At 37.5% G+C, this 9,127-nt stretch overlaps 1 protein-coding gene and 1 pseudogene across 1 annotated transcript in view; one reads left to right on the top strand and one right to left on the bottom strand.

Moving 5' to 3' along the window:
• The window catches only part of Dtwd2 (DTW domain containing 2), a 145,412-nt gene that overhangs the window by 58,311 nt on the left and 77,974 nt on the right, over positions 1–9,127 (top strand). The window lies entirely within an intron of this gene.
• On the bottom strand, positions 1,638–1,988 carry LOC104868926 (annotated as a pseudogene).

Here is a 9,127-nt window from a genome sequence, read left to right as displayed (position 1 = left end):
GAGCTGCGGCGCCCCCTGGCGGCGAGGCGGGCTTGAGAGGCCCTGAAGGGCCTGTGAGAGGGACCTGGGGCGCTCCAGGTCCTCAGACCCCCCTGCAGCAGACAGCTGTTTGTCCAAGTTCAGTCATTTAACCCGATTTCCTGCATGATGTGGAACGTTTAATGGGAAGAGCGGGCGTAAACTCCGTTTCCACAAAACTTAAAAAGCTTCAGCTAGTGGACTTTTAAGGCGTAATGATAATACTTGAAATGCTTAAGTGGCATGGCATAGTCATAACAAAATGGAAAAAAATACATTCGAAGACAGGGACAGGCAAGGCGTCTACACAATAGTTAAGATTGTATTCAGAATTCTGAGTTTATTCAGAAATATTTATCGAGCCATTCTAGGTCCTGGGAACATGGTGATGAATAAAGCAGACATAGTCCCTACCCTGCCCGGGGCACTCACAGCATAATGAGGAACTGTTAATTTATTTTTTTGGTTGTTTTGAGACCGGGTCTCACTATGTAGTTGAGATTGACCTGGAACTCACAAAGTAGCCCAAGCTGGTCTCGAACTCACAGCGATCCTCCTCCCTCAGCCTCCCGAGTGCTTGGGAATACAGGTGTGAGCCACCACGCCTGGCGAGGAACTGTTAATTAAACAGGCAAAAGCAATTTAACATCGAATGTACACAAAATGTGTGATTGTTTAAGCACCTTTTGGGGTTTCCACAGTGGGCTAGTGTACTTTGGGATCGTGAGATTTGCTTCCCGTGATTATTTTATTCTTAGGCGGTTCAGATATGCCACTAAACCTCTTGGATTTAATAAGATTATTTCCTCTCATTGCCTGAGGTATTGGTTATCATCCATCTCTCTGCTGCTTTTTGCAATTTTATTATTAGTGCTTTGTGTTAGCTTTCCCTTACTTTGACAAAATACCTGAGGTAATCAACTTACAAGGAAAAGGGTTATTTCAGCTCACAGTTTCAGCCTGTGGTTGCTGGCCCTGTCATGGCAGTGTATTCTGCTGGGAATCATAGTGGAAGAAGTCTGTTCTCCTCTTGGCATGGGGAAAACAGACAGAAAGACGGGAAGGGACGACCTGAGAACCCCTACAATTACACGCCCTTAGTGACCTCCTTTCATTCCCCTAGGCTCCATCTCTTAATAGTTCCACAGTCCGAAAACAGACATGGGCTTCAATGCACAGGGACATTTCAGGTCCAAACTAAAGCATGCCTCTACCTCCTCACCTTGCAGTCAGTCTGCAGTTTGCCATCAGATCCTATACTGCTCTGAAATGGTTGTTGAGAAAGTTACTGGTAACCTCCATGAGGTGAAATCTAGTGGATCCTTTTTATCTGTTTTTACTAGATATCTTGGCAACTTTCATTGGTTGAATACTCCTGTCTTGAAACACTCTTTGGTTTTCCTTTGATGTAGCAAAGTTCTCTTTTCTAGTCTCTTTTGTCTATTCTACCCACATATTTTTTTAACAAGCCTTTCCATCTTTTTTTTTTTGTTGTTGTTGTTTTTTGGTACCGGAGATCGAACTCAGGACCATGTGTTTGTGAGGCAGGTGGCAGAACCACTGAACTAAATCCCCAGCCCTTTTCCACCTTTTAATATGCGAAGAACTTCATCTTTTATTTAGACTTCTGACTCTGCTTGTGCCTTCTACACTTTCACTGTGATTTTCTGCTCTTCTATAAGGAAAGTATGCTTGATCTTGTGACAGACACACTTGGCACTTGGGCCGCGGTAGGCCCTGCTGATGTGCTTCTTTGTTTTAGACAATCTCATAAGAACTTTAGGTCGCCCAGCATGAACTTGAACTTCTCAAAGTCTGTCCAGGCACACACCACATGCAGATTTGGGTGCCTTCTCATCCTTCTCCGTATAGAAGTAAACAGTTCTATTCCCTGGGGTTCGGGACAGCCCGGTTTTGTTAGAGGCTTTATGGTAGGAAAGCCCACAATTGTGTGTGAAGCGCTGGACCATTGTGGAAGCCTTTAGACCCTGGCCCCGGAAGAATGCTCTTCTCACATTTTTAACTGTTGGGTGGCTTCAGCTCTCAACCTTTATGTTCTTTTCTCTTCTCACCCTACAAACTTTCCACTCACCAGATTTAATTGTAGGTGATCACCCATACCCCAGTTTTTGTGGCCCTGGCAGTATGCATTCAGTAAGTTTACTGTGCACATTGCCAATTGCTGACAGCGCAGTGGATACCATCTTGAGTGTTCTTTCACTCAGTGGTACAAATAATAGACTAGCACATAAGCAGCCAAATGTGTAATTAGAGATTGGGGAAAAGCAGTGAGGGAAAGAAATGGGATGCTATGCTAGGAAACAGCTAAGTGGTGTCAGGAAATATCTCGGAGGAGACAGCATTTATATTGAGATTTTTAAAAATTTCCTCCAAATTTGCCTTATGTAATTGGGTAGATATAAATTAGTGAACAGAAATTTAAGCAAGATACATGTAATAATTTGTGTAATAATGTAGCTTCTTTCAATTTTCATCAGATTCATCTTTAAGTCATTCTATCCTGGGACTCATAAGGAAATTAACCAACATAGGCACAATACAGTTGAATGTCAAATAAGAACTTATGACATACTAAATTTTCCTATAATGCAATTATTAAGAACCTTCCAGAAACCTGTTTATATGTAGAAAATGTTGAGTCAAATATTCAACTCAATATAAAATAGTAAGAAACATTTTTTTTAGGTGGAGACCACTTCTTTTGCTAATGAATGATTTTTAGCTGAACAAATCTCTGAGCTGAACAAATAAGTCACCTTTGAGTACACAAGGAAAAATAAACACATGCTAAGTGGATAAAACAGTACTATTACATATTTATTAGACCATCTCTACCTCTAGCACTTCAGAAGTTTAGAGATTTAGAGTATTCTTAAAGTAACTGCAAAAAAAATGAGGAATTCCTTTTTTGAGATCACAACTATGAAGTTATATGGTTATACAAGTTCTGCATTTGTGTACAAAACATGAAACACATTTACCTTTCTTCCCTGCTTAGTCTTATCAGCCATCTAGCAGGATTTAATAGATACTGTTCCAAGAGACACAGACTGAGATGTGTTTATATAACTTCAATAAACCCCAGCACAACAATAATGAGAGATGCATGGGTCAAAACAACAAGGAAGGAGGTCATAGGAAAGAGAATAAATCAAAATTGTCACACTGAAAAACTACTTGTTATGTTTCATCATGGTGCTACCTTCATTTTCAAATAAGCACAGTGGCATATCAAGCTCAATAAATCAGAAATCTTAGTAATTTAAAATTTACCTTGACTTTCAATCATCTTCATATTAACAACCCAAAACAGTTAAATAAACACATAGAAAAGGATACTGTGAAACCGTTTTGCTGGAGTTGGTTTCTTGATGCATTAATTCATTTTTTATAGAAAATGGATAGTTTATTTCAGTAAATTGAAATTTGAAAGCTGACAAGGATCCAGCAAGGAGAAAAGCATTCCAAGAAGTAGAACAGGAAGGAATGTGGTGAATAACTTTACCACTTGAATGCTTGAAGTACTTTTATCTTGTACATTTTGACCTTATCCAGGGCCTGGATTTTACTATCTCAGAGGAAGGGATCATGAACATAAGGCTATTTTTGTATTTTCTATTTGTACTATGAGTAGACAGCTCCAGACTATGGTTTGACTAATGATTTTCCAACTTTACAAAGTTAGAAAATGATCTACACGATCAGTAGAAACTATAATTCAGATTTTGAATTTTGATCTTTTTTCTGGGCTAGCAGTGGGGTATGGTTATTTTCTCTGGATGTTGGGTGGCAGTAGCAGCAGCAGCAGCAGCAGCAAGCTGTAGATCACAGTCAGTCTTGTGATGACCACCAATGCTCTCCATTGAACTGTTTTGCTAAATTGTGGTGTTGTGTAGGTCACATGTATTGATTTTTTTACTTGCAATATTTTAAATTTACTGTGGGTTTATTAAACGCAATCACATCATAAGTCAGGGGCATCTGTATAGTTAACTCTCAGTAAACCTTTGCAGAGGATGGAGATTTGTGACTGCTAGGGACTGTTTTGAATGCAGTTCATTTAAATAAGTTGTTTAAGGTTAAGGAATATCATTTAAAATGTTTGGCTAAATCTCAATAGGATGCAAAGGAAAAGTGTTTCAGATATAAACCAAGGATAAGTTTTGTGCTAGTTTTTTTGTTTATTCAGAACACTATATGTAATTTAAAACAATTTTCTATGTTTAGCATGTACTTTTTTTTTTTTTTTTTTTTTTTTTTTTTTTTTTTGGTTTTTTGAGACACAGAGTCTCACTGTATAGTTGAGACTGACCTGGAGCTCACTATGTAGCCCAGGCTGGTCTCGAACTCACAGTGATCCTCCTGCCTCAGACTCCTGAGTCCTCGGATTACAGGCGTGCGCCACCATGCTGGCTGTACTTTTTTTTTGAATTGAAAATTGTTGGATTTTAATTTCTTTTTTGCTTTATTTAGTTTATGGTTACGATTATAACTTATTTCAGTATTTCTGCATTTTTCCTATTTCTCATGAGATTTCTGTCTTTATTTATTTGGTGTCAGTGATTGAACTCGGGGCCTTAAGCTTGTGAGGCAGGCAGCAGAACCACTGAGCTAAATCCGTGCCCCGGGATTTCTGTCTTTTAAAAGCTCTTAGGGGTTGGGGATTTATCTCAGTGGTGCAGCCACCTGCCTTGCAAGCACAAGGTCTTGAGTTCAATCCCTGGTACCCAAAACAAACAAACAAAAGCTCTTCTGGACATGAGATGCATTTTGTTTTAATTAGATAGTAGTGTACATTTCTAGAATTACGGAGAATGTTTAGATGTTATCAATACTGTGTAAACCAATTAATGTTTATATTTATATCGTTAGGCTGGTACAGTTCTTTTTTTTTTTTTTTTTTAAATTTTTTTTTTTTTTTGTGAACTTCTTTACATTTATGCTTGTAGTAGTTTTTATAATGCATATTTAGATTTGAGTGATCAGTAAGTCACAATTATTTGGCTGTTTACTTAAATAACATTCATTTCTCTGAACACTTTGCTATAAGTGTCACCGCCTAGGGAATTCTAGAAATTGGGTTTATTCAGAAAGTACACACTCAGTTTAACATCTCAGCAGAATCTTGCTTGTCAGAAGTATGGCATGTCTTAAACATGAGTGGAAATATCTTTAAAGGATCCAAAACTTATTTATTATTGTGAGTGGTAGATTCTATAAACTTATTCTTTTCTTTGTGTGTATTTTTTATTAAACTTGGCCATATATATATGTTTATGATATCTTTTAGTTCCTTTTACTTTCTCCTATTCCCAAAGATGTCAAATTAATATTTTGGCATACAAAGAAATTGCTCTCTCCAAAATATATATATTGTTAGCAGTATTTGAAATGAAATAAGAAGGCTTACGATCATGACTACAGAAAATGTTTGTTGAATTACTTAGTAAAGTTCAGTAACATTGCATATATTTTTGGAAAGACCACTTCCACCATTGGCATGTAATACTGAAACACAAAGGTGAATAAGGAATGACTTTAACTCTGCAGTGACCCTGAGCGAGGGGAAAATGGCATATCTACTGAGGGGAGAGCCATCAAAATAACATTGGTTTATTTAGAGCTTTCACTGATAACAAACATGTTTTAAGATCTGTTTAAGGGAAGACACAGCAAGAACATGCTCACATACTGACTCAGACTCTGAGATTAGCTTTTCTTTCTCAAAGGATTTCTTCCTAAGAAAAGCACAAAGTTGTAAGGGTTATACTAAGCTGTACTTAACAAATTTCGCACCCATATGTCTACCATAGTTGTTTCATATACGATAGTATTTCTCACAGTGACTCCATTGGATGGTATTGTTCAGCTTTATTTTACTTTTTTATTGTTCACTTTTGAAGTGATGAGAGAGTGGCAGCGTTGTGCTGTAGCTCCAGGAAGCATGGCTCCCAAGTTCACATAGTTGCATGGCCTGCTCTGCGCTCCTAGTAAAGAAGCCTCGGGACTGTCTTTGCTCAGTGTAGTTGCCAGTCTACAGAGGGGAGCCACTAAGGCTGCAAAAGTGGTTCTTATTTTTATGCTTCTTCAGTCAGTAACAAGATACCTGAACTTTAGTATTTTCTCTAGCTTTTTTATTCCATGTGTCATACCCTTTCTTATTCTTTTAGGCTTGGATATTCTGGAGAAAAAAGTGATGGGGATTAAATTGAGAGAAAGGAGGGAGCCACAGGCTGGTAGCCTCGTGATGTTTCTTTTGAACTGTATTTTAACAGCTTTTAAAGTAGTTGCTAAGAGTTGAAAATCAAGAGTTTTCTATAAAAATCCAGGTTTATGGCTTCTGAGAGAGTAGGTGCTCAGGGATCATCTTCCTGTTCAGTGGTTGGATGACCTGAGTATTGGCTGTATCAGGAGATGGGCACAGTCTGCCAGGTCTCCAGAGTGCCTTTCTTTCCTGCTTAACTCATTTGTGGCTAACTGCCAGCCTTCCACCCGCACAGAGGCATTTGTGTTTTGATTCTGGGACTTACGTATTTCATTGTGGCTCCTTTGAGCAACAGTGTAAACCACTTTGTATGTTTGGTAGGAAAAAGTGAAAAATGGTAAGTCTCAGGGTAGTTAATTTAGAATAATGGAAACTGTTGACTTGTTATCAACATTTAGAAAAACTATTTTTGTAAACTTAAATCAACTATATTATTGATGATAATTTACAAAGTTTAGAAATTCTGAAAATTTAATCATTTGTATATATAAATCATATTTCCTAGAGAAATTAGTCTTGTTAGTATAGAAAATACTCTTTAAATTAGGTTGTTCATAAGATATGTACAAAGCTAATTTATAAATTACTATGTAAGGTAATCATGTTCAAATTTGAGTGAAGATGATATATGTCAAGAGGAAATTTTTCTTACTCTTAATTAAGAGTAAGGGATGACCAGTTTTAAAAACCACATTTGAACTTTCTAAATGTTTGATTTATTTTTCCCAAGAAAAATAAGAATTTATTATTGTCTAGTAGTTTTCTTCAAAGAACATAAAAATACTTTAAGTTCTTTTGCCCAGAATTAATAATTCATAGTTGTATTAATGTTTATGGAGTTAGATATTCAGAAATAATGTAGTCTAAAATTTACTGTCATTTAAAAGTTCACAAGTTACAAAGTGAATTTACATGTTAATTTTCATTTAATGTATGAGACAACCTTGTGATTTAAGTAGTGCTTTTCCCTTCTATAGACTGTGAAGGTCAGGTGACTGTTAAGAGGCAGACTTGCTTTAGCTTTCATATTTTAATTGCTGTACCAACTAATGATGAGTTATACTTAAATGAACAATATGATTACCTTAGTTTTTCTGTTGCATATTAAGTATTTGAAGTAAAGTTTTTCTTTGCCTTCTTTCTTTGCCTTTGGCAATGACTGTTTCTAATTATTTCAGAGTAAGAAGTTTTGAATTATTGTTCTTTTTAAATTCAAATCTGTATCTTCTTTTTTTCCTTTTTTTATTTTTTATTTTTTTGGTACTGGTAATTGAACTCGGGACCTTGTGCTTGTGAGTCAGGTGGCAGCCAACACTGAGCTAAATTCCTGGCCCCCTTTTTTTTTCTCCTTTGTTTAGACAGAGTCTTGCTATGTAGTTAAATTTGGGCATTATGTAGCCCAGGCTGGCCTCAAACTGGTAGTGATCCTCCTGCCTGAGCCTCCTTAGGGCTGAGATTATGGGTGTGTGCCATTATGCTTGGTTGAAATCTGTGTCTTCTGAATCTTTTTTGTTTGTTTGTTTTTGTTTTTTTTGAGACAGGATCTCATTATTTATTTGAGACTGACCTGGAACTCACAATATAGCCCAAGCTGGTCTTGAACTCACAGCTATCCTCCTCCCTCAGCCTCCCGAGTGCTGGGATTACAGGTGTGCGCCACCACGCCTGGCTTGGCTTCTAAATCTTTTAAATGCCTTTGATTAGATTCTCAATTCTCTTGGTGCCTCTTCTGGACTTTTCAGTTAGAAAGCCAAATTTGAAGACATTATTAATAAGACTTTATTTTCCCCTCTGCTGAGACATTGTGAGATTTTGAGAGTATTAAGAGAGCTTTCAGGGTATTTAGGAATGCCAGTGACTGCCCCAAACTATAGCTGGTATCTATGAGTTTCCCCAAGTAAAATACTGGTATGTGATAGGGCACAGTACAAGTGAGAGACAAGTTTTTAGGAAATTCTTATCCTTGGTTTTTGTGTTACAAATCATTACAACTTAGTAGCTGAATAAAACAAAAGTTTTTCTTCTTCGATTCTAGAAGCCAGAAGTCCAAAATCGAGGTGTCAGTATAGTTGGTTTCCTCTAGCATCTCAGAGGAGACTCCATGCCATGTGTGTCTCTGCTGGGGGTCCCTGGCAGATCTTTTGCTTTTAGAATTTGGTACTCCTCACAACCATGCCTGCCTTCTCCACATGGGCGCCCTCCCTAGGTGTCATATCTCTCTCTTCTTTCTCTTAGGATTATAATCACTGTACTCAAAATTACCTCAGAATCAAAGTAAATTCACCCTCAGAGCTGAATCTTAAATACATCTGAAAAGACATGAAGTCCAAATAAGGTCACCCTCACAGGTACTGGAGTTAGGATTTGGATGTGTCTTTCTAGGGATTTTGTCCAACCCACTGAAGTCTAACACTTGCATATGTCCTTCTGGTTGTGTTAGAATTTGAGGTGCTTTACTTGACACAGTTTTTAAGATTATGTTTGTAGTTTGTACTGAGCAACCTTGAGGAATGAGACCTTTCTCCCAACAGGGAGCAGTCATGCTTACCACTTAGTACAAAAGCAGTGATTTCCTGAGCTCATTGTTTCTCTCCTGTAGTATAAAACCACTGATCATCCATTTCTGTGGCACTTAGGGAAGTGGGGAACTAAAAATCCCTAAAAGGCCTAGGAGAAATTTTCCTTTTTGTAAAACGTGTTACCTTAAAGATCAGAGATAGCACCTGAACAAAGAATAAAAAGAGGGTAGAGCTGGGGATTTAGCTCAGTAGTCCTGCTGCCTGGATTTCAATCCCTGGTACCAAAAAAAAAAAAAAAAAAAAA

Source organism: Fukomys damarensis, unplaced genomic scaffold, assembly GCF_012274545.1.
Source record: "Fukomys damarensis isolate Sample0158 unplaced genomic scaffold, DMR_v1.0_HiC HiC_scaffold_9, whole genome shotgun sequence".
Classification (NCBI taxonomy): Eukaryota; Metazoa; Chordata; class Mammalia; order Rodentia; family Bathyergidae; genus Fukomys; species Fukomys damarensis.
Note: the sequence above shows the minus strand (reverse complement) of the source record. Positions and strands in the feature narration are given on the sequence as shown.